Genomic DNA, 24,813 nt, shown 5'->3' on the forward strand with positions numbered 1-24,813 from the left:
CTTTATTTTCCTTCCAAAGCCTTTTCTTCTTCAACCACCCCTCACTGCTGAAGATACAATACCACCATCTTCTCTCTTTCTGCTTCTTCCCACTCATCTAAACTGGGTCCAAGCCCTTTTGCTTGTTTCTTTGCTGGAACTGTTGGGAAAAATAAGCAGGAAAAGAAAGAATGACTCAAGATAAACGACTTATCTGCAAACACTTGGGGTTTGTTAAGAGACAATGCCCGGACAGGGAAAAATGAGATAAAAATAACTATTGCTAGGTTTAAAAGGGATGTGCAAGAAAGAGGGAGTTGTTTGAAGTAACGAGTCTGAGACACAAGACACCTCGTTAGCGGTGTCGGAAGAAGTTAGGCCTGGTCAGGTTACCATCAAAGGATGGTAAGCCTTCAGTTAAGATAGACACAGAGACTGCTTGTTGTTTAAAAATCCTTTTCTTTCTCTGAATGCTTTGTTCCTATTGCTAAAACAATACTTTGGTTTAAGAAGGTGGCTTGGTCACTATATTCACCACTGGTCACAGACCCTGAAGGAAGAAACCCAGCTGCTGAATCTTGTTGGACCTGCTGGGTAAGCACGGTTGATACAGGGTACTGTAACCCAGGGCCTGGTCTAGGAGAGGGAGACTTGTGGAATCCATCCCGAGACAGGTTAAAGCACCAGGCCTGACACCAGAAAGGCTGCACTCCCAGAGACCAGAAAAGGGATTTTTGCAGTAGAAGACTGGACACTAAGATATCTGCATTTGTAGCTGATCAAATGATGGGTAAAATGCCCCTGGTAACTTTGCAACTGTTTTGACTCAGTGTAATTACTACTACCACAGCTATTCTCTCCCTTTAGCAGGGCAGCAAGCCCTTTGGTGCTAAACCTGGCTAGTCCATTTCTGCAAAACCCAAAACACTGGAATAGTGCAGAGTTCTGCAGATCGGGACCAAGGCACAACTGTGTAGACCTCTAGCATGGAGAGAGCAGAGAGTGATGCAGGGCAGAAAGACAGAGGTGCAGTGGCAGGGGTGTGTGTGGAGGAAGTTTGCACAGCAGTTGCCTGTGCTATCGGACTGGCTAGAACAGGTGTGAGGACCTTTTATAAGCATTAAATTTACATAATTTAGAAAAACATAAGAACCGCCCGTCCTGCTCCCTGCACACACAAACAGCAAATGAGAACTGAAGTAAAGAAAGGAAAAGGCCCTTAAAAATTAAACTATTTAGTCTTGAGGACAAAAACCCTTCAGGGGACAACACTTTAAAAGAAAAAGACTTGATCTGTCATCTACTTTAATAACTACACTCTCTCCCATAAATTCCCCAGTTCCTCCGGCAATCCTCTCTCCTCAGAGAGCCCTGCTGGGAAGAGATGGGCTGGAAACAATGCAAGCTGACTCCTGCCAGCCCCAGACTGGTGCACAGAGAGCTCTGCCATCAGTAGCAAGATGTAGCCTGTGTTCACACAGACAGACCCAGCTGGTGTTGCCCTCCCCTGTGGGAACAGGGGAAAAGGGTAAGAGGCTGAAATCTCTACTGAGCAACAGCAGCAGAGAGGAAAGGAGCGGAAAGCCTCTCTACTGCCATAAAAGCAAAATAAAAGAACCTCTTCTGAATTTCAAAGGTGACATTTCTTTAGGAGGGAAGTAGAATTCCACTAGCTGCTATTAGACGGATAGATATCTCTCACTCACAATGCCTTAATGGTGGGCAGTGGGAGTTCTGTTTCCAGCATATAACCCAGCTTGTCACAAAACTGTTTAATGGGTACTGTGCCACAGTTCTTATCAGTCGTTAATGAATGAATACACACATTTGTCAAGTGCGAAGTGGATGACTCAAGAAATGGAGAATGGATTGTGTCTTATGGAGCATTTTTATGTCGAGGCCACTGGAGTGAATCCAAATCTGTATGGAATGAGTTGGAGGGCCACAGTCAACTGCGTAATAGACAAATGTCTACACCAGCGGCTCTCAAACTTTTATCGCGGACCATTTGAAAATTGCTGAGGGTCTCGGCAGACCACTTAATGATCTTTCCAAATGTTGTTTGTACTGTTAGCTAACTATTGTAAATCGCTTTGGATAAAGGTGCTATATAAAAAAACCTTAATAATCATTAACTTTTTTTGTTCTACAAACAGAAGCATACAACTCATATTTTAATATCAGTAGCCTTACCTTTCTAATGCAATGGATGTGCCCCCTCTCCCCCGCCACGGCAGCCCCCGAGCTGGGGCTGGGAAGGAAGGGGTTCTCTCCCGCACCACAGCAGCCACAGAGCTGGGCTGGGAAGGAGGGGATCTCTCTCCTGACACAGCAGCCACAGAGCTGGGCTGGGAAGGAGGGGGGTTCTCTCCCTGGCAGTCGCAGCCCTGGAGCTGGGGAAAGTCACCACTTTCTCTGATCGCCCCAGCCCTGCACGTCCCAAATTCCCCCCACTCCCTCTTCTGACCCCACTGCCCCCTCCCACCTATCCCCTATTCCCCTGAAGGCCACCACCTCACCTTACAGAGAGAAGAATGAGGGGGGATCTGATATCTGCTTTCAACTACCTGAAGGGGGGTTCCAAAGAGGATGGATCTAGACTGTTCTCAGTGGTAGCAGATGACAGAACAAGGAGTAATGGTCTCAAGTTGCAGTGGGAGTGGTTTAGGTTGGATATTAGGAAAAACTTTTTCACTAGGAGGGTGGTGAAACACTGGAATGCGTTACCTAGGGAGGTGGTGGAATCTCCTTCCTTAGAAATTTTTAAGGTCAGGCTTGACAAAGCCCTGGCTGAGATGATTTAGTTGGGGATTGGTCCTGCTTTGAGCAGGGGGTTGGACTAGATGACCTCCTGAGGCCTCTTCCAACCCTGATATTCCATGATTCTATGATTCTATATATGTGCACCTTCTCCAGGGTCCAGGCACCTAATTAATGGAGCCACGCCTGCGCAGCTCCACTAATGAGGTGGGTGGCCCTTCATTCTCTCATGTGCGGCCGCCCAGGTGCGCACTTTAGAGGGAACTATCCGCGAACCACCTGAATGGAGCTCGCGGACCACAGTTTGAGAATCTCTGGTCTACACCAAATGAACCACACCTTCCAGTTGGAAATTTCAGCAGAAACCATACATGTACCACAAACAAAGCCTATAGAAATAACATATGCCAACCATAATTCTGAGCACTCTGTCTGGGTGCCATCCTTTGACTGTCTTGTCTAGATCCTTTTTTCATGTGCGAACCCCTAAAAAACTTTGAATGGAGGTGTGGACCCCTTTAGAAATCTATTGTCTGTCTACATAGCTGAATTCTGTAGTCAGTTGTCAGTCTAAGCCTTTTATCGACCCCTTAGACATAGTCTGCAGACCCCCAGGTGTCCACAGACCACAGGTTGAGAGCCACTGGTCTAGATCAGGAGTTTTTCACTACCAGGGATGGCGAGGTGGCTGTGGGGTCCTTGCACCATGGTCCACAGGGTGATAAGTCACTAGTAAATTCCAGCCTGCTACTCAGTGCCCTGCTAACAGTTGCTAGAACTGAAACTGAACCCTGACAAAGGACTCCAGTCCTGGACTCCAACTGGCAGAATGCTAGGGGCTCGGATTGGTTCAAAACTTCTATAGAAACCCAGCTCAGGAACAATAAGTTGTCCATGCAGTTGGGATCTCCCCGTTTAGGACTTCTTTCCCTGTAATACCTGCCCCTGATAACCCTGACACCTGACTCTTGGTTTTGCTGTCTGGCTTGCCTTGGACTGACCTCCTGGTAGCTGACCAGACTCCTGCTCTAGGTCAGCGTGCCCACATCCCAGTCATGAATTCAGGGAAAGGGCTGTATTTTATTATGCCTGTATACAGCAGCTAGCATCGTGGGCTCTGATCTTGGTTGCGGCTTCTAGATGCTACTGGAATACAAACAAAGAGGCCCAGGATTGAATAGGCCAGAGAGACTTCACTTCCCTCTCAGCCTTTGAGGTTGTATCTCTTTCAGGTTTTGGGTAGAGCAGAGGAGATGATATGTGGGGAAGATTTTATTGCATTCCTGTGCTGAACCTGATCTGCAGCTAAATGGCCCTAATTCTCTAGGGCTGTCAATCCATCACCTTTTACCAGGAATGCATTCATAATTTGCTCTGTCAGAAAGTTAATACATTTCATGGCCAATTTAGAAATGGCACTGCATGAAGAAGGAGATACAAATACATTTTGTATCATTAACTGCAGGCACATATTCACTAGAGCCATCAGCCCAGCCCAAGCTCTCCTGCCTCCTCAGAAACTGGTGCCAGTTTCCTCCCCCCTCCCCCACCTCACTTAAGAATGCAGTGTCACGAGGGAACCCTTTCCCTGGAGGACCACCTCCCCTACTGCTACATCCCTGCCACATGAAAGAACTGACTGTGTTAGAGAATGTGTGTGTGGGCGGGGTGGGGGACACAGACAATTAACACAGGCGGGTTTAAGAGGCTGGGCTCCGCTGGCTGGTGGGGCCTGAAAGCAGTGTGGAACAGCATGCTCAATCCCAAGGGGAAAGGGCGCGCATGGCTGAGTCTCTAGAGACTGCCCGTGTGAGGTCTCAAGGCATGCAGCCCTCCTCAGCCACAGGGAAGTGTTTGTGTGAGAAAAAGGGCGGAGTGAGAAGGGGAAGAAAAGAGGAATTCTCAAGGGGGACCATCTCCCTGCAAATGTGACACCATGAAGACAAGAAGGAATTGATGTCTTCCTGAAGGGGGAATTGAAGAACCGTGTTGCAGAGAATATGGCAACTTTACAATATAGTACTCTCTGTCGGATCCAGTGCTCATTGAGCCAGCGCCCCCTGCCCTGACATTCAGAGATCCACCCCCTCACAGGGCTCATTGTCAACTTTTCTGTTGTTGGCCATCTCTTTGGAAGTCCAGATATACAAACCTGTGCCAGGTAGAACATGTGAACTTAGGGCAGCTGTGCCACTGTAGCACTTAAGGGAAGATGCTCCTATGCTGATGGGAGAGCTTCTCCCGTGAGAGGCAGTAGCTATGTCGACGGGAGAAGCTCTCCTGTCAACACATTGCTGTCTACACAGGTGCTTAGGTCACTATAACTACGTTGCTCAGGTGTGTGGATTTTTCACCCCCCTGAGTGACGTAGTTATACCGATTTGGGTCTGTAGTATAGACCTGACCTTAGGGGCCTCTCACTGTCTCGGCTGCAATTTTTATTGTAAACCCACAGCTTTCCTGCTTTTCTGCCTCAACAGTCTACATTAATGCATCACTGACAGTATCTCCCTGCGTTTGTAGCCAGACAGACTCAGATAATCACCCCTCCAAAGGTGTGAATTTTTGGCTTTCCTCTAGGAGGAGCAGGCACAGACAAGTGAGCAGTGCCCGCACAGACAACTGAAGTGCAAACAAAATCTATTTTAAGCTGCCACCTTCCCTTGTTGCAAGGGGCATGTATTGTTTAAACTGACGGGCAAGTGAACCAAGCTTTGGTCACTTACCAACTCTTGCGAGGGAGCGGGACAGGGGGCAGAGAGGAGGCATTTATTTATTTTTCCTGACAAAATAAGAGACACACCTGCAAAGTCCCCTTTTATTCTTCTACCACCTCTTTAGTTCTGGCACCTAGGCATTGCCTCTAAAACAGAATCCCTTTGGAAAGTGGGCCGTGGGGAGAAGACACAAACCAGCTATCACAAGAACTCAGTGATGTCCTAGAGGAGCAGATAATCATAACATTGCTGCTCTGTGTGTGGGGTGGGGATAGGGGCTTTGCACTGTCAAGTCTTGTTTTGTTCATTTTTCTTTGTAAATCTTAGCTTACATCCTCCTAACTGGGTCTCCAGTGGGGACTGAACCTGGGATCTCTCCGCATAAAAGCATAAGCTTCTCCTTGCTGACTAGTTGTTAGTGTGCTCATTCACTTCCTATATGGACCAGCCTCTTAGGCCAGTGGCCCTCAACCTTTTCAGACTACTGTACCCCTTTCATGAGTCTGATTTGTCTTGCATACCCCCAAGTTTCACCTCACTTAAAATCTACTTGCTTACAAAATCAGACATAAAAATACAAAAGTGTCACAGCATGCTGTTACTGAAAAATTGCTCACTTTCTAATTTTTACCATATAATTATAAAATAAATCGATTGGAATATAAATATTATACTTGCATTTCAGTGTGATACTTGAGCCTGTTTTTCACTTGTGAGCCTTGTCTGAAGCCAGAGCCCCAGGTGACGGGGCTGAATCCAAGCCCTGTCGCCCAGAGCTGAAGTATGTAACTTAGCTTCCCAGGGCCTCCTGCGGCATGGGGCCCATGGCAATTGCCCTGCTTGCCATCCCTGATGCTGAATCTACACTTGGGACCCCCCTAATCCCATCCTGGGATCCCCCTGGGGGGGTAACAACCCCCAGTTTGAGAAACACTGATCTAGATGAGTTAAATACTCCGTGGAAGACCTCTGCATACCCCTGGTTGAGAACCATTGCTCTAGAGGGAGACAGCAACCCACACTCCCTGGGAATGTGGGGAACATTAATCCATTTACCAGCCTGGGAGTCTGACCCTGGAAGCTTTTACTCACAGGAGCAGTCCTTACTCATACAGGTAATTCAGTTGAAGGCAGCAGTACTATTTGCATAAGCAGTGCTTACCCGCCCATGTAAAGATTCGCAGGCTATATTTCATTATAATTAATATAGCATTGGATTCAGTTCAGCAGCCCCATCTACATTTCGCCAGTGGTTTTTCCCCCTTTCTCATAGGTTTTTTTAAAATGATGATCTGTAATCAAGAAAAACAAAACCTCCCTATGCCAAAAGCTGAAGCGCCACACACTGACTGATGGAGCAGTTAACTGAGCCAAACGATAATTAGGCATCTTTTCAAAGGCTTGCTATTCCATTTTCTCTATGCTCACTCTCCTGTATCTCACTAAGGGGGTGGGGGGGTGGGGGGTCCATTGCTGTCCTCCAGGCATGCATTACTTTCTGTTAGTGTCAGGGATAGCCACAAACACTCATGAAAGGCTGAATGAACTCTTAGGGAATGAACTTGTTCCAGGAATACAGTCACCTCATGCTAAGGCTTTGTATGAATCCCAAGCTGTTTAATCTGAAAAGAGTGGGGTCTATATCTGCCCAAGAATCTCTCTGAAGCAACTAAGCACTGTCCTGGCTTTGTTGTCTGGGGTTTGTATTTGAATAGTTCAGGTAAGAGGCCAGTTAGAACACAGCATTGCCCAGCGAAATGGGGTCCTTACCCTAGGGCTCCAGAGAAAGTCTGCATATGCCACGCAAGATTCAACTCAACTCCTTCAAGGGGTTTAGTTTATTAGCAAGATAAAATATGAATCTAAATAGGAGTCTAAATCCAGATCCAAGCCACCTTGCTAGGTTTGGCTGTTCTTAGGGTTACTCCTGTAGGACCTCTGTCCCTGATCCTACTTTTTCCTGCCCAGTGAGCCACATCCATCTACCTTTGTATCCAGGGCGGTGTCAGCTGGCCCGACTGTGTCAGCAGGAATCAACAGGTGTTCGCAGGGTTCTACCAGTGACTGACAGGGTGTGCTAACTGAAGACTCTGAAACAAATGCCTCTGCACCACTGCGGCTATATATTCCTATATAGGACCGGCCTATATTCCATAGAGGACTTGCCAAAGCTGTAGCATACTTGGGCCTTGCTGGTCCCTTCAGTAGAAGAGAAGGTCTTGCACATGGACAGAAGCCATAACTCCCAAATGGAGAATCTGAAATGGTAGCGGCAAGGAAGGTCCAAGAATCATCAAGCAGGTACTGGTTTTCCAGGGGCTGTATCAAATCATGTCTTCATGAATTTTTATCCAGTAAAATCAGGATGTTACTGAAATTTGGAGGAAAGGGTTCAGAGCAGAGCTGGGTAAAATTTTTTGATTAAAACTTCTTTTTGGTAAAAATGTAGAGTAATTGACACTGAACCATTTCACACTCAGAGCTGTTCGTTTAGGACCACCCCATTTAAAAATAATCAAAACTTTTCATTTCAGCATTTTCCAAATGAAACATTTTGATCTGAAACTACTTTTAATTTTAAAATTCCTGTACTGTCGTTTCAAAATCCAAAACCATTAAACTGTCAAAATAGAAACCAAAAACGTTTCATTCAACCGGACAGTTTTTTACTTTTCAAAGTTGCCAATGAACTGAAAAATCTGTTATTCACCAGCTCTAGCTGCGAGTCCAAACTGCTGATCTGCCATTAAAATGAATTCAGATCAATTGAAAGCACCACCAAAAGACCTAGTGCAATAGTGAAGATAGAAAAGGGGATGAAGACGTATTCAGAGAAGGATGGTGCTGAAGAACCAGTACAGGTAAAAAAAACAAGCACAGGATCTCCCCTATGGGAAAAGGCAAGGAAATTCCCTGCAGGAGAAAATGTGTGCTTGTGGTCTCCAAAGGGCAGAAGAGAAACCATCACTGGAGGAGAGGTCTAAGGCCTACACCCGAAGAGGATAGGGAAACTTGCTGTTCACTGTGTCGCAGTCATTTCTAAAGGTGAAGTACACTATTTCTGCAGTCAGTTCTAATTTCTGTGCCTTTGTAAACAGGTTAAGTGTAACCAGACCTGTCTGGTTGAACAGCAGTCTAATTAGCAGCCTAATTTGTGTCTGAGTGAAGTGTACACTAGCATGTTTTGTATACATTACTAAAAAAATCACTGAAACGGCCTCATCCCCATAATTACCTCTAGTTTCCAATTAACAGAAAGGTAACAACATCTGTACAGTGTGACAAGGAAACAAAGCCCTCTCCTGCTCCAGTGCAGAAAGGAGACAATGAAACAAACAAAAGGAAAAGGCACTAGTTAAATTGTACATTAGTCAGCATTCTTCTTTACTTCTGGCACGGGATGAAGGGAATCAACCTCTCCCACCTCTGTGCTCACTTCTGCTTCCCAGGGAGATGCATCAGACGTTACTTCTGAGGCTGTTACAGCATTGCATTTTTGCTATCTGTTGTTAGTTACTCTGATGTAAATCAATGGTAACTCTGCTAACTTCAGTGGAGTTCTTCCAGATTTACACAAGGGTAAAATCAGAATTTTTGGCTTCCAATACTCATTTTCTGGATTAAATGGAACAACACTTCTCATATTTGTTCTTCCTTTCATTAGAAGAGGATAGCTTTGTGTAATTAACATGCCAATAATTAAAGATTCCAAGATTATGTACTAATTTCTCTCTCTCAAAATTTTATCAGCAGTAATTGCATTATCATTTCGCCCCATCCCCCTTGGGAGTTTATTAAACTTTCATTTGGCCCTAATTCTCCACCCCCCTTTCCTTGCTCCTCTGAAAATTTGCCAGAGACATCAAGAAGTTCAAGCAGCTTGACTTTCTTGAGAACAAAGGGAAAAACTGCAGTACCTTTCAGTTTTTAAAATGTCCCTGAAGAGTAGGGAAAGCTTTCTGGAATGCTCATAAAAGCTGCATTTAATTTTGTCTCTGAAATGGGTACTAGAGCCAGTGGGGAATTTAACAACAAAATGTTTTGGCACTGCACCAAAGTAGTTTCAGCAAAACCGAAACTTTTTTCAGAGCTATATCAGTTTCAACAAAATATTTGTGAGGAAGGTCTTAGATCCAGGATGGAATTTCTGGTGAAAACAAGAGATTGATACCTTAGACTAGCCAATAGCCCAGGAGTTACATGTATTCTCTTGGTACATAAGAGACTCACGTTCAAGTCCCTCCACCAACTGAGTGACCTTGGCTATTTTCAGATGGTTCTCTTTCTCACTCTCTCTTGATGAAAAATTTCAAAAGGTCTAGTTATTGTTCTGAGGTGGAATGAAAACAAAATGTTGACACCTTGAAGTCCATCATAACACAAAATTTTTGTTTTCCAGCTAGCCCCGATGGGCTCACTCGTTTCCTTGTGATAATGGGATCAGCAGCTTCCTACTGATAGGAGTTATGAAGGGGTTGACTCACTGTTGGTGGCTCTTTCTGGCCGGGTATGGCATAGCAGCTCTCTCTCCACTGATCTGCCGCCAGCGGCCGCTCTACCTCTGCAGTGGACCACCTCTCCCTTGTGCCTTGGCCTTCCAGCCAGGTCCCTTCAAAGTCTCTCCCCTTCCAGAGTAGTCTGTGAACAAAAAGCAAGGGGAATTAATGCCAATAAGCTGAATTAATGAGAGATGGAGGGGAATGACTCCCTCTCAGGGTGCAACAGGATCTGGCCCTCCCTCCCCTCAAGGAGGGGCCTTCAGGCAGTGGTTGTCTGGGAAGCTCCTGCCTTCGATCAGTCCTTTCCTCAGGAGCTGAGGGTTGAAGGTCTGTTCTCTTCCCTGGTCCACCCACAAGTGAGCTGTTCTGCTCCCCTTATAAGCTCCTCCTCCAGCCTGTACATACCTTGAACGTGTGGCGAGGAGGAGCTGAGTGAGCCCAGAGCAGCTCCTTAACACCTGGTTGTCTAGTGTGGGGTTTGTATACCCCAATCACAGAGTGAAATTTTAATGTTTTTAAGGTCTATGGGTGTGATCATGTGATCATTCACCACCAGACCATAAAAAAGTACACCTATTATTTCCCCCCTTCTGCTGCATTTTATCTTTCATCTACATTTTTCTGTCAGTCTCTTTCTGGCTGGGGAAACGGACTTGACAAAATTAAGACCTTAGTGAGTAAGATGACAATGTTTTGTTCTATGCTAATTAATGTTTCCATCATTTAAGAAAAGGGTTAAGAAAAAACAACTGATTTTATAAATTATTTTTTTTCTGCATGCTTTCGTTAATACAATAGGAGGTTGACATCTCATGTGATTAGGGAGTAATTCAGTTTTAGACTGTGAAGCCACCCCAGAGTTTAGCACTAGCCATGGGGTGCAGGAAGTAATAACATCTAATAATTCATAAGCTATGACATCTGCCCTCTCCTCTGCTACACTTTGGGGCCATCTTCAAGGACTGAACCCAGGACTCTGGTTCTAAGAATGAGACTTTACTACTTGACCTCAAGGACCAGATTCATTGGGTTGGAAGCAGCTGCAGACTCATAGATATCTATCTGTCATCTAGCCACTAGAGGGGAACAAAGACCCTCACCATGGGTTATACAACTATTTATGTAAACATTTCAAATGCTTACATAGCAATAAATTGCTATTGTTTGGGCTGCTAGAACTTGTGGGCACTGTGTCTTTGTGTCAGACTAGGCAGCTGGTGCTGAGTCAAACAACAAAAGCAAAATGGGAGCTCTTCTTTGAGTGGTTGCCCAATGGAAGCTTAGACATTGGTCTGTCAGCCGTAGTCTATCTGGTTCTGCTGATAGGCTACACTACAGTGAAGGAGGGAACCAGACTCTAAGGTGGCAATCAGTTGGTCATGGCGACTGCTGACATCTGAAGGGGATGAAGGTTTCAGGGGCAGACTAATATGTCCTTGTCTAGCTGAAAATTTGGACTCAAAGTGATTATCCTAAATTAGCTGTGTAGATTGCCTAAAGCTAAAGGATGAGTCCAGTTCCAGAAGAGATGCAAACCTGAAAGCTGAGTTGAAAGACTGAATACATCAAAGGAATATCCGATTCACTGTTCAGGATTAGACCATTGGTCCTGTAATTTGCCTTTAGCCATGGTTTATACTGGGTATTCCTGAAGTAGGTGAAACAGTCCATGTCACTGGCCAACTGAATAGTGCTGTATGTTGGGCAGAAGGGCTCCTTCCTGAGAGAAGGGGAGGAGGAGGAGAAAGAACATGAGGGAAGCAAACAGAACTTTGTTTTAGTCAGAATAGACAAGGTAACCTGCTCCCTTTGCTGCAGCCTTATTTGTTTTTCTTTTATGCATAAGCATGATGCACCCTCCATTAATTCAGTGGAGAGGGGAGATTTCCATGGAAACCGCAGGACTCCATTTCTTTTAAACTCTGCTGCCTGATTTCCTTCTTGAATGGAAATCAATGCAATGGTAATGGTATAAACATTCAGAGCCTGGCACGGAGATAATATATGTGCAGAAGCCTTCTGGAAGGGTACAATGATCTGCCCCATTCCTTCATTCTTCACCTCACTCTTCTGATCCTCCACCAATTCATTCTCTTCTCTCCTTTCTTTCTCTTTCTATCAGTTTTCCTCTCCATTCCATTGGTCTTCTTCTCTGCCTATCCTCTCCCAACCATGTTGTTTTTCTTCCTCTTTTGGGGTTGTTTAAAGCATTTTAAACATGTTTTAAATAACCGCATGGATGGAGGCATGGGCTCACTGCCTGAATGCAAGTCTCTGGGTACATATTGGAGTGGCCAGCCCATGTCGCTGCCTATGCTGCCAGGGAGTCACTGTTACTGTTATTTGAGCTAGTTAGATCAATGCTAATTCAGGTATGTCTACATGTGCTGCAATCACACCTCTGTTTGCTGTGTATGCACGAAGAGAATTGCCAGTGCCTATATAAATATTCCAACACTCCATTAAAGACTGGGACATTCCTACCAGTTGGTGATGAGTGTAGTTTGAATACTAGACAATTATGATTAAATTTTTTTGTAATAATCATCCAAAGCTATTTGCATGGGTACTTTCTTGGTTGCTTAGGTGGGGGGGGGGGGCGGGGGAGAGAGAGAGAGAGGAAATCCACTGCTGGACCCACTAACCCCCCACCCAACTGCTCCCAAGTTTAAACTTATTCACCCTCAAGTCTTAATGCTGTGGCAGCCATTCTTCTATCCAAGGAGAAGTGGACAAGAACTGCAGAGCTCTCTGTGGAGCACGCTAACAAGAGGTGCATGTGGTTTCCCTTCTCACTGCACTCCAGTGATCCCGAGATTGACTGGTGATATATGACAGGGCCAGGGAAGGAAAAAAATACACCAGGAAAGACAATCAAGACACTGATTTTGTGTCAGGACCTGACAAATCTTTGATCCTGAGAAGGGAAACAAAGCTGATTAGAAGCAGGTGGATGGGTGGGTGTGGTGTTTAGATGTTGCTTGTAATTATTAGAATTGGGAGCACTGGTTGTTGGAAGTCTGAAAGGACAGGAAACAGGAAGGAGGGAGGAGGAGTTGAGGAGGCTGAGGGAGAGCTACTGAGGGTGCAGTAGCAGCTTGGAAAAGAGCTTTCCACTTTAAAAAATAAAGTCCTGTTGAAGTTTGTTAGTACCTTGCCTGGCTAGTACAACATTTTGTCAACTAGGATGGATCTTCTGCCTCTGAACCCCCCTGCACCCTTTCTACAAAGCCCAGGTGAGCCTCCAATTGCTTTTACTGCCTGGATCCATATGTCTGAGACTTATCTGCTTGCAATCAGTGCTACAGAGATTTCTGAAGTAAGAAAGCATGCTCTGCTAATCCACTGCCTTGGAGCAGAAGGGCAGCATATATTTTACACTTTTCCCCCGGGCAGATGATAAATATGAGACCGCACTCACTGCATTAAAGAACTTTTTTGTACCAAAAGTGAATGTAGTAGCTAATCGCTACAGATTTCGCCAGCGTGAGCAGAAACCAGGGGAGGCTATAATGCAGTATATTGCTTCCCTGAGGAGTATAATTGTAACTTGTGACTTTGGGAATATGGCAGATGAGATGATTAGAGACCAGCTCATTGAGAAAACAACCATGTTTTGTGTAAGAGAACGTTTACTTCTAGAACCACAAGTTACACTAGAAAAAGCAATAACCATTGCTACCCAGATTGAGTCAGCTACAGCTGAAGCCAAAATAATGAGCATGGATACAGGAGGCACAGGCTGTGACTCCTTTGCAGAAAAGTTCATTATCGCTGCAGACAAACAATTACAAGAGGAAAACTAATGAAAAACCACCAAATCAGCAAATTCAAAATACAGTAAAAGCATGCTTTCACTGTGGATCCCCACAATACCTTGCAAGCTACACAGGATGTCTGGCAAAAGTAGTTCAGTGCAATCATTGCAAAAAGATTAGGCATTTTGCTAAAGTATGTTGCAGCAGCCAGTTCAATCAACAGGTGCATGCAGTTACAATACCAGATGTTACTGTGCTGAGCGTGGACAAACTCACTACTGCACATATTCCAGAACAGATAAAGTGCACGGTAAACGTTTCCGCCATACCCTCAGGCAAATCACACTCTATTCAGCTAATGTTGGACGCTGCCTCAGCAGTATCTATACTACCTGATTCCATCGATTTGCATTACTTTAAAGATGTGCCTCTTACTGAACCCAGGCTTCACTTGGTGTGCTATTTGAAAAACCATATTCCAGTACGTGGCTGCCTGCCAGCAATAGTTACTTTTGATGATTGCTGTGTAACTGCAGAGTTCTACATTGTCCACAAAGGCACTCCTATCCTTGGCAGAGATTTATTGGCGGCTTTAAATCTCAGGGTAGTTAATGGACGAATTGATCTTCCTCAGCAAAGCACTCTTGCGGTACACACACCAGTTTCAGCTGGGAACCAACACCAGGTTGAGGAGAAACTCAGCTGTGCTTATGGGTTTCTGCATAAAGTTAAAATGCAGACAATTGTGATGCTTGTATGACAGAAATTACAGCGCTTACCATTTTCAGTCAGGGAAGCGGTTTCAGAGGAACTTAGAAAACTTGTTCAAGAGGACATTATTGAAGTGATTAACTCCTCAGAATGGGTTTCACCTATAGTAGTGATGCAGAAGAAGGGTGGAGGCATTCGCCTTTCTGTGGACTTAAGGGAGCCAAATAAAGCTATTGTGGTTGACAGCCATCCTCTTCCTCACATAGGAGAAGTATTTGCAGAACTCCGTGGAGCAAAGATGTTTTCTACTCTTGATTTGCAGAGCACATACCACCAGGTTATGTTGCATGAAGATAGCAGAGACCTCACAGCATTTGTTACACATGAGGAACTATTCCATTTTAAACGTGTTCCATACGGTCTCACATCAGCCCCAAGTGCCTTCCAAAAAATGTCATTGATTTTGAAGAATCAACATGGAGTTCAGTGCTATTTGGATGATATTATCGTGTTTGGAAATACTTCAGAGGAGCATGACAATAACCTGCAGTCTGTACTAAACTGCATCAGCAAAGCAGGCCTCATGCTCAATAGGTCCAAATGCAAATTTAGACAAACTGAACTCTCCTTTCTGGGGCATACAATTTCACAGGCTGGACTAAAACCTGATCCGGCTCATATCCTGGCAATTTCAAATGCTCCTCCTCCAACAGATTTGCAAACCTCATGTTCCTTCTTGGGTCTTACCTCCTGGTATGCAAAATTCATTCCCAATTATGCTTCTGTCATTGAACCGTTACGAGAATTACTATGGGGAAGTTCAACCTTAGCGTGGACAACGGATACATAAGCTAGTTTCGAAATGGTGAAAGACTTGATTGTACATAGTCCAATACTTGCACTATTCAGTCCTGCATTGCCCACAATTGTAACTACTGATGCTTCTGATTATGGACTTGGGGTTGTCCTCACACAACTTCATGAGGACAACACAGAGAGGACTGTTGCATTTGCTTCAAGGACACTAAGCAATGCTGAGAGAAAATATTCTACAGTCGAAAAAGAAGAACTTGCTTGTGTCTGGGTTACTGAAAAATGGAGAACTTACCTGTGGGGCCGCACGTTCAGGTTGCGCACAGACCACAGCCCTTTGACGACGTTGCTCACCACAAAAGGACTGGGAAGAGCATGATATCGTATTGCTAGATGGTCTGTAAGACTACTCTCTTTCAATTATGAACTGGAATATAAGCCTGGAAACCAAAATGTGGTAGCTGATTGCCTTTCTCGCCTTCCTTTGCCTTCACCAGATAGTACACCGGAGGATGAGGATGTAGTAGTTGCGCTTATTACAGGCACTCTTACTGCAGTTACAAGAGAACAATTTCAAGCTGCTTGTTCAGCATGTCCAATTCAACAAAAACTACGGGAATTTCTGACAAAGAGATGGCCCAGTAACCCTAAAAACCTTGACCCAGTTTTGCTGCCTTATTTTAGAGTTCGGGATGAACTTTCTTTGCTCGACGGCTGTGTGCTATGGGGTACACACCGGCTACTTGTGCCGGAAGAATTACAGTCAAAAACTCATACACCTGGCACACGATACTCATCAAGGAATTGTCAGAACCAAACAATGACTACGGGATCTGTATTGGTGGCCAGGGATGGACTCTCAAACTGAAGCACTCATAAAATCCTGTGTCACTTGCCAAATGCATGACAAGACAGCAGTGACATGTACCCCTCCATTACAGCCTGTTCCTCTTCCTGGATCTGCAAGGGAAAAAGTGGTGATTGACATTGTAGGACCCTTTGATACTGCTCCAATTGACTGTCGTTATGCCATCACCTTAATAGACTATTTCAGTAAATGGCCTGAGGTAGCGTTTACATCGCAAATCTCTTCTGCTACAGTAATTGAGTTCCTCTCTTCAGTTTTTAGCAGGGAAGGTAACCCCAAAGAACTGTTAGTTAGAAATAATGGTGTTTATTCATCAGGGGTTTGACTTAACAAGAATCCTTTTTGCTGCCACTGTCAAGTGACCTCTTTCTCATATGAATCCAAAACCCCACCATTGCCAAAATGCAACCCAGAAACCTTGTTTGGTTAAAATGGTATCTATCCATCTGCCTCTTTCTCTCTCTCTCTCTCCAGTGTAAGAACAAGCAATATACATGTTCCAGTCCTCTGGGAAAGGAAAAGTTGAATGGCCAGATGCATAGTCCCGATCAGTACTTAGAAAGAGGAATGTGATGTAACTCGGTTGAAAAACACACCTGCGTGCATGCGCGCGCACACACACACACACACACTTCAGCCTAAAGTTTCCCTGTTGTCAAAATGTTTTTAAAAACTGCAAGATGGTGCACGGGGTGGGGGGGGAGAGAGAGAGATTCCACTCTAGCTTTGTTGAATCCTATTTCCTTTGATCTAGAGTGGCATAGGCCAGATGAAAGTTGGTTTCAGTCAATCATGAAAAGTAACAGCTTTTATTAGCATCACAGAAACAATGAAAAAGAGAAAATGAAAGAACAAAGGGAGCAGAGAACAAGGAGTTACTCCAGACTGAGTGGAGAGGGTTCCTACTAAATGACAGACCTGGTTGCTACTCAAATGATGGATAACTCAGATGGAGCCTCCAGGGCTCCAGCACCAAATACAGTCAGACATCGCCTCGCAGGTGTTTCAAGAATGTGATGTTCTGTGTTTGAGCAGGCTTTATAAGACAGGTTTTCCAGACCTTAAGTCATTCGGGGAACTCTTTTTTTTGAACCCTTTCCAATTTTTCAACATCCTTTTGGAAACGTGGACACCAGAACTGGACATAATATTCCAGTAATTACACATTAATGATTGCAGGTGAGGAGTTATTTTACAGATGGGTGAAGTGGGGTCAAATGATTTGCCCAAAGTTAAAGTAAGTCGGTGGCAGAGCTGGGACTAGAACCCTGAAGTCTCAGTCATGTGCTCTAAACAGTGAATAATTCTGCCTCTCTTGTCTTTGGGTTCAACCTGAACTTGTAACCTTCTAGTCCAGAGGTAAGCACTACAAATTGAGCCACAGAGATACCAGCCAATGGGGAAAGCAATGGCTGTGGATTGGCATAAATACACATGCCCTCGTCGTGCTAAAATCTCATTTGAAAAGGGATTTACTATTTATATGTCTGCTTTCCTTATCCATATAGATCTAATACCTCTTAACCTGCTGCTAATGGCATTCACTCTGCTTGTCCTCAGTACATGCTGTGGAAACCCCCAACTCTTCTTCCCTAACCACATAGCTGAAACAATGGGAGAGCCAGAACAATTTGCCTTTAACAAAGCTGCAAAGCTAAAAATCAAACTGCTTGGTTGTCCATGTCAGCCTTCCTACACATTACAAATTACAGCTTCTGCCAAACCCGTCAATCAGGAGCTGTCCAGCATGCAGGAAGGGGCCTGCCTCTGGTGGACAAGTATTTCCAAGGTGGGGGAAGAGGGAGGAACCTAACCAGTCTTAAAATCAATCTCACACAGTTTCACCTGACAAGAAAATCAGCAACTCGAGACACTCCGCCGAGGGCAGGAGGTAACAGAAGAACAAGTTAGAGATATCACTGGGGAAAACACTACATAGAGCACTTCCCAGGGCATGGCTGTATTCTGGTTAATATATAGCATAAGGACACAGGCACTGGCCTTTGATCACCACAGTCCATTTTCATCACCACTAAGACAAATGCCATTGATCCTTGTGTGTTATCCACAACCCCTCTTGCCCCGTCTCTACTGCCCAAATCTCTATAGGTCTCATAGGGTTTTCTGTGCCTCTTAATATTTTTCTGTGTCTAGTCTTACTTTGCTTACACTGAGTGACATAGGCAGACATGTCTCAGCTCTTCAGCCAAATCTACCCAGTCTACCCATGCTGGTTTGCTCTGTTCTGCTGTGGGCTGGGCTTGTGCCACATGAAGAAGGGATAGGAAGAGTTCCAAGGGGTCAGACACTCCTGAGGTTCTTAATGTTTTCATTAAAAAGACAGAAGCTTTGCTTTTTGCAGAAATATTCACAGATACTGCCACTTGCTTCTAAAGGCCAGGCTATAGGGTTGCCAGGTGTCCGGTTTTTGACCGGAACACCCGGTCAAAAAGGGACTCTGGCAGTTCTAGTCAGCACCACTGTTAAAAGTCCCATCGGTGGTGCAGCGGGGCTAAGGCAGGCTCCCTGCCTGCCATGGCTCTGCGCAGCTCCTGGAAGCAGCAGCATGTCCCCCCTCTGGCTCTGACTTGAAGGGAGCTCTGCACGCTGCCCCTGCCCCAAACGCCAGCTCTGCAGCTCCCACTGGCTAGGAACTGTGGCCCATGGGAGCTGTGGGGGTGGCGCCTGTGGACAGGACAGCATGCAGACCCCCTGGCTGTGCCTCCGCATAGGAGCCGGAGATGGGACATGCCGCTGCTTCAGGGAGCTGCCTGAGGTAAGTGCTGCCTGGAGCCTGCACCCCAACCTCCTCCCCAACCCCCTTCCCCAGCCCTGATCCCACTCCTACCCTCCAAAACCCTCAGTCCCAGCCCAAAGAACCATCCTGAACCCCAAACCCCTCATTGCTGGCCTCATCCGGAGCCCCCTCCTGCATCCCAACCCACTGCTTCAGCCAGAGGCCCCCCCACAGCTTGCACCCTGAACTCCTCATTTATGGTCCCACTCCATAGCCTGCACCTCCAACCAGAGCTGGAGCCCTCACCCCCTCCTCCACGCCAACCCGCTGAGCCAGCCCAGTGAAAATGAGCGAGTGAGTGAGGGTGGGGAGAGTGAGCAACAGAGGGAGGGCTGGAGTGAGAGGGGGCAGGGCCTTGGAGAAGGGGCAAGGCAGGGCCTCAGAGGCGGGGCAGGGAAAGGGTGTTCAGTTTTGTGGAATTAGAAAGCTGGCAACCCTATCCGCCTATTGACTGCAACATAACAGCCATTAGTGTAAATATTTATTTTTAAATAAACATTTTTATAACAGTAGCATCCTGAGGTTCTAATGAGGATCAGGCCCCATTGTGGTAGGTGTTGTACTGTACTAAGAGGCAGACATAGGCTTTTTTATAAAAATGGAACCCCAAAAACAGGGTTTTTAAGAAGAATAGAGTTTTTGTTCTGACAAAAAATAAGTCTAACCTTTCACCCAAATTTTGTGCACTGAAATGCTGTTCAAAACTGATCTGCTGAGTACCAAAGTATGAAGGGGAACTTAAGCATGTTTCTGTAGAATAGGAACTGTCCCTTTATGTGCGTGGCTGAGTGAATTATGATTGGTGTTTTCTTAGGATTTCGGTTCCAACTTTTTGCTAGCTTTGCTAGAATCTGAGCACCTCCCAATCATTAATGTATATATCATGTCAACAGCCCTGTGAGGTAGGTCAGTGCTTTTATTCCCCATTTTACAGGTGGGGAAGTGAGGCACAGGAAGACTGACTGAGGTCTCTTGACTCTATGATTAGTGTCTTTATAAGATCATCCATCCTTCCCAGGTTTGGGTAAATTCTACCTAAATAAAAAAGTCTGTAAATTTGACATACATTTTTCTGTATGCAGTGTTGTTGTAGCCAGGTTGATCCCAGGATATTAGAGAAACAAGATGAATGGGGTAATATCTTTTATTGGACCAACTTCTGTATCTCTCACCAACAGATGTTAGTCCAATAAAAGATAATACCTCACTCATCTTGTCTCTCTGATAAATTTTCAGTGACAGTATTGGAAGCACTTTATATTTTTGTTTTCCACAAATATTATAGCAAACAAATTAGTTTCCTGGTAGAAATGTCCCCCACAATTGTGGATCTGAAGGGAATATTGCAGAATACTTGTGGGAAGGGAATTTTGAATTCTCCTTCATAAGTATTCACACTGGGAACCTAATTCTAGGAATTATTCTCATCCAACCATGGAACAGAAATAATATCATGTGACCAATCAAAATTGCTGTGGGGTCCCCACTCCACAAGCACAAGGCCCTAACCCCACAGACTTTGACTGGTTAGGGAGCAGTCAGAGAAGGGAGCTGGGCCCAGAAATTGGAGGAAATCGCACCTCAGACTTCCTGCTGCCAGCCTGCCTCTTATTGGAGGAGAAGAGTGACACTCCAGAGTGGAAGCTCATCCCTGACCAAGTGAGGTTAGGGGATTGGTTAGCTCTGGGCTAATTGGCTGGCATGGGGTGTGGCTGGAGAAAGGAGGCGTATGGCTTAGGTCAGACTACAGACTGCTGCTGTCGCTGACCTTTAGAGGAGGAGGAGGAAGCCTAAATGAAGACTGAACGTAAATGGAGCCTGATCTCTAGGGAAGCCGCATGGAACATGTGTGCAGCAAAGCTGAGAGAGTGACTCAGCCACAGGAGAGGAGTTCTGACCAGCGTGGCCACTGGGACAGGCACCATCAACACAGCAGAGACTGGGATTCATGGGGGATGAGCAGTTTGGTCCCAGTGGGAGGCAAGCAGTCCTGGGTTGGGATTTGGGATCCACATAACAAACCCAGCTCTAATTCTGAATACTTGCAATGGACTGTTTAAGAGCAAGCTACAGACTAAGCATTATTCACAGACATTATTCAGTGAATAACTTTAAAATAATATAGGAACATGTGGGAAACATGATCTGCTCATGGACAATTTGAGAACAGAAAGAGAGGTGAAACTTGGCAAACAATTTATTCATCACAAACTATACTCACCCTACTCCAGGGTTTATCCGGAAGGTGGTTATTACCATCTACCAGAGGGCTGTAGATTCCAAGGCCCCTCATAAGGATGCAGGGCTCTTTTGTTGAGTCATCCTGATGACAAATGCTTGAAGCCTGCAGGAAAGTTCAGTATAATTACTGCTGAGTAATAGTAGCAGGTGGATCTTTTCAGTTCCAAACAGCATGTCAGAGGAGTTGGTCTCAATCTTGGTAGAGGGGACTATGGCCTGAGAGGGAGGAAAGCCATGCAGGAAAAACTATAGAAATGGCTTAGATGTATGTTTGGTTTACTGTTATTTTAATAATAAATCCAACTCCAGAAAGGGAGTAAATTGCAATTGTATGTAATTTGGCATGAAGTGGCAACTACACCTGTGTGAACAAGGTGTGGGATAAAAGCTTCCCCTGGACAAAGTGGAGAAATGGAAGTGGTCCTAAAACACATGCCAGAAAATCAGAAACAACTGCCCAGCCTGCAGCTCTCCAACAATAGCTGCAGGCCCTTCTTGAAGATTGTTAATGGCCTTAACACCAGTCAAGCCAAACCCCCGGAAGGGAGCATGCTTGTGGATTCTGTCTTGAGCAGAAGGGCAGCTATACCTGCTGATGCCATTTTTGTCCTTCTTTGCTGGAAGGTGCCATAAACTCTCAATTACTCTAAAAGCATACAAAACTCTGGGATTTAAACAGCCTATTCTTCAGGCCTATGTGGTAGGCTTCACAACATGGGACTGTATCTGTGAACAATACAAACATATCCCAAAAAGATTAATTCAAACAGTGAAAGGTTTTTTTTCCCCCAGAATTGTTACAAAGGAGTGATGCCAATCCTTGAATCCAGCCATGCTGTGCTTGGCACAGGAACTAAGGGTGGGCTGGGAGACAAAAGGGAGTGTCGCAGAAGTTACGGATGGACAAAGCTCAGTGCTCTGTGGCTATCTGCTTTCCTTTTCTTGATCCTGAGACAATCAGTGGAACAGTCTCCCAAGGGGAGAACAGAGATCTGAATCCCAAAGAGTAAGCAATTGATTCAACGGGTTGTATACAATGTTATTGTGTATAAAAATAGGTTGAGTAAGGTCTTTTATGAAAGTTTGTAATAAGGTTCTGAACTTGATGGTCGTTATAAATATGTAGAGACTATGGTTATGAATCTATGTATCTGTGTATCTAGAATACCTGTAGTATCCTTGTGACCTGTACTACAATTTCAAATATACCTCACAGCAGGGTGGGGCTCCTCCCAAGCCAGGGGTTTACACAAAGCCAAATGCAAGTAATGATCCATGATACAACCCAGGAAAAGACAAAGGGAACATTACAGTTCATGGGAAGACATTGAGATGCCCCAGCCTTCAAATCAAGAGGGAATTCCCTCCCCCTGGCCCAGTTTTGAATAAACATGAGCTACCATAGTCTGAGGGAGAGAGAAAAAAAAGCTTGCAAAAAGGAAAGGGGCTTGAAGTGAAATGTATCCAGAATTGAGGAACAGTCTAGAAGGTGGGCGACTGTCTGTGAATAGTAGATTCTCCCCTGAGGGTTAAGGGGCATGCTGGGAAACTGTTCAGAGGCAATAGGTAACTGATATTAGAAAAGGGAATTTAGTTAATGTAGACGTGCAAAGCCAGAAGTTGCATCTTCATATTTATTTTCTGTGTAACTTATACATGTTTGCTTTTCCTTACTATTTAATTTTTGAATCTGTGATTTTTTGTATTAAACTTTTTGTTTAGTTTTACCCTAAGCAGGTCTCTGCTGTGCAAACTGTGTGCGCCAAAGTGAACCAATAACTGTGGCCAAGTTTCACTCCTTTGGGGGTGATGAACTAGAGGGGAAAAGTCCGAGTCGTTAAGAACTCGGGATAGACAGATTTGGGGAGACTCATGACTAGAAGGGCTATTGGGGTCACTGTAAGTGGGCTGGTGGAGGACACCATGCTTGTGGGCTGGCCATTGCTGTCAGGGCACTGAGCCACAGCAACACACATTAGGGCACCCAAAGTTACAAGTCAATAGTAACTGACAGAACCCTTCACTGGTCTGGGTGTTCCCCAGAATGTAACAGACCTATACAACTCATACCCCCAGCATGTTCCCTACAGTAGGGGGTTGGGAGGAAGGTGTGCTACAGCCTGGGCATCGGCTGGCTGTGCCAGCTCTATAGCACCTTGAGATTCCCCTACCTTGGGAGAATCTTCATTTGCCCTCCTGGGGTAACTTTATGGCCCCTGTATACTGATGTTACAGCACAAAGCACCATAGCTTGGGCCATATTCTAGCCCACTGTATTAAGTGTTGTTGATGTGCTTGGCTCTATAGAAGACACAAATAAAGACAGCCCTGCCCGAGGAGTTCCCCATCTGTAGAACACTTATAAAACTCATCAGAAGAGGTTAGCATAGGATATTAAACATTCTCTCCCTCCCTGTCTCTCAAAATGTTTTGGTCAAGAGGGCGTTTCACTGCTCTAACCTCCTGTTTGTGGGCCCCATAGTAAGAACATCTGGAGACACTTGAATTAGGAGGGGGCAGTAGCATGGCATGTTAGTTTTAGGAGGTAATTCCATGTATCCTGGAGGAAAGCATGGGGATTAAAGACAGAGAAGAGACAATGGAGTGGTGAAGCTGGAATTCTTCTCAGAAGAAAGCGGATGGAGTGGGCACACAGTTGGAACCAAGATCCAAAACAAAGACAGGTCTGAAGCTCGCAGGGCTTTTAAAGGGAAGGGCAAATTGAACTCTGATCTAGTAGGCAAGGGAGAGCCAAGGATTCAAAGAGGAGAGCGACTCAGTGAGCTTGACAGATGCAGAGGATAATCTTAGCAGCTGCAATTTAAATAGACTGGAGCCAAGAGAGATGGGAATCAAGAAAGTTGGATAAGAAGTTTCAGTAATTGAGAGAGGATGTGACTGGGGCATGGGCAAGTTGTGTTTTAGCTGTCAGGACAGAAATGTAAGGTAAGAGTTTCAATATGTTGTTCCCTATTAAACTAAATTATGATCACGAATCCTAACTCTCCCTTCTCACTATTTATACCCTACAAGGTTTTGCAGATTTAATCATTTCTTGGCCAAATTGTAAACATTGAGCTCTTACCTAGTCCACTCAGTTTCTCCGAGCCCCTAATCAATTTTCTTCTCTGAACTCTCACCAGTTAATTAATACCTTGCTGGTAGTGAGGTCTCAAAAAGTGAATTCACTATTCCAGGTGTGGGCACACCATAATCACATGAAGGGACTCTATTATCTTCCTGATTTGAGGCCTCTGTGTGTGCCAAAATTTGTTTTAAAAGTATCTCACATTGCAAATGCCCATCTGATGTGCTATCCCCTATTGCCCCTCGGTTTCTTTTAACATTACTGCTTCCTCTATTTTTCCTTTCCACTTCATATTTATATTTCAGGTGATTTCCCCATCACCTCCCCTGCCCTATGTATTAGCTACATTTTCTAAGTCATTTTTGCTCTATAATTGTTTCCCTCAGCTAGGAGTGGGGCATCTGATCAAACAACCAACAAACCAACCAACCAACCAACAAACAAAAACCCTGTACCCAAGAAAACTTGCACCTCAAGATTTGAGTAGGTAGGTGAATGCTAGGGCTTTCCCCCTGCATTAAACTCTACTCCTTGGAAGCATTCCCCCACTGATATTCAGGAGGCTCTTTTTATAGTGTGACG

General features: G+C 44.9%; 1 long non-coding RNA gene across 3 annotated transcripts; it reads right to left on the reverse strand.

The window, feature by feature from the left end:
- LOC122462243 lies at positions 1-24,813 on the reverse strand. 3 transcript variants are annotated; one of them, XR_006284689.1, is made up of 4 exons: positions 24,687-24,762; positions 21,124-21,246; positions 9,687-10,094; positions 1-139 (listed from the first exon to the last, which is right to left on the reverse strand). It is a non-coding gene; the product is annotated as an uncharacterized LOC122462243 (long non-coding RNA). The 3 variants fall into 3 exon arrangements; XR_006284687.1 differs by lacking the exon at positions 1-139 and having other exon boundaries at positions 8,477-10,094; positions 24,703-24,813; XR_006284688.1 differs by lacking the exon at positions 1-139 and having other exon boundaries at positions 8,477-10,094.

This window comes from Chelonia mydas, chromosome 1 (genome assembly GCF_015237465.2).
Source record: "Chelonia mydas isolate rCheMyd1 chromosome 1, rCheMyd1.pri.v2, whole genome shotgun sequence".
NCBI lineage: Eukaryota > Metazoa > Chordata > Testudines > Cheloniidae > Chelonia > Chelonia mydas.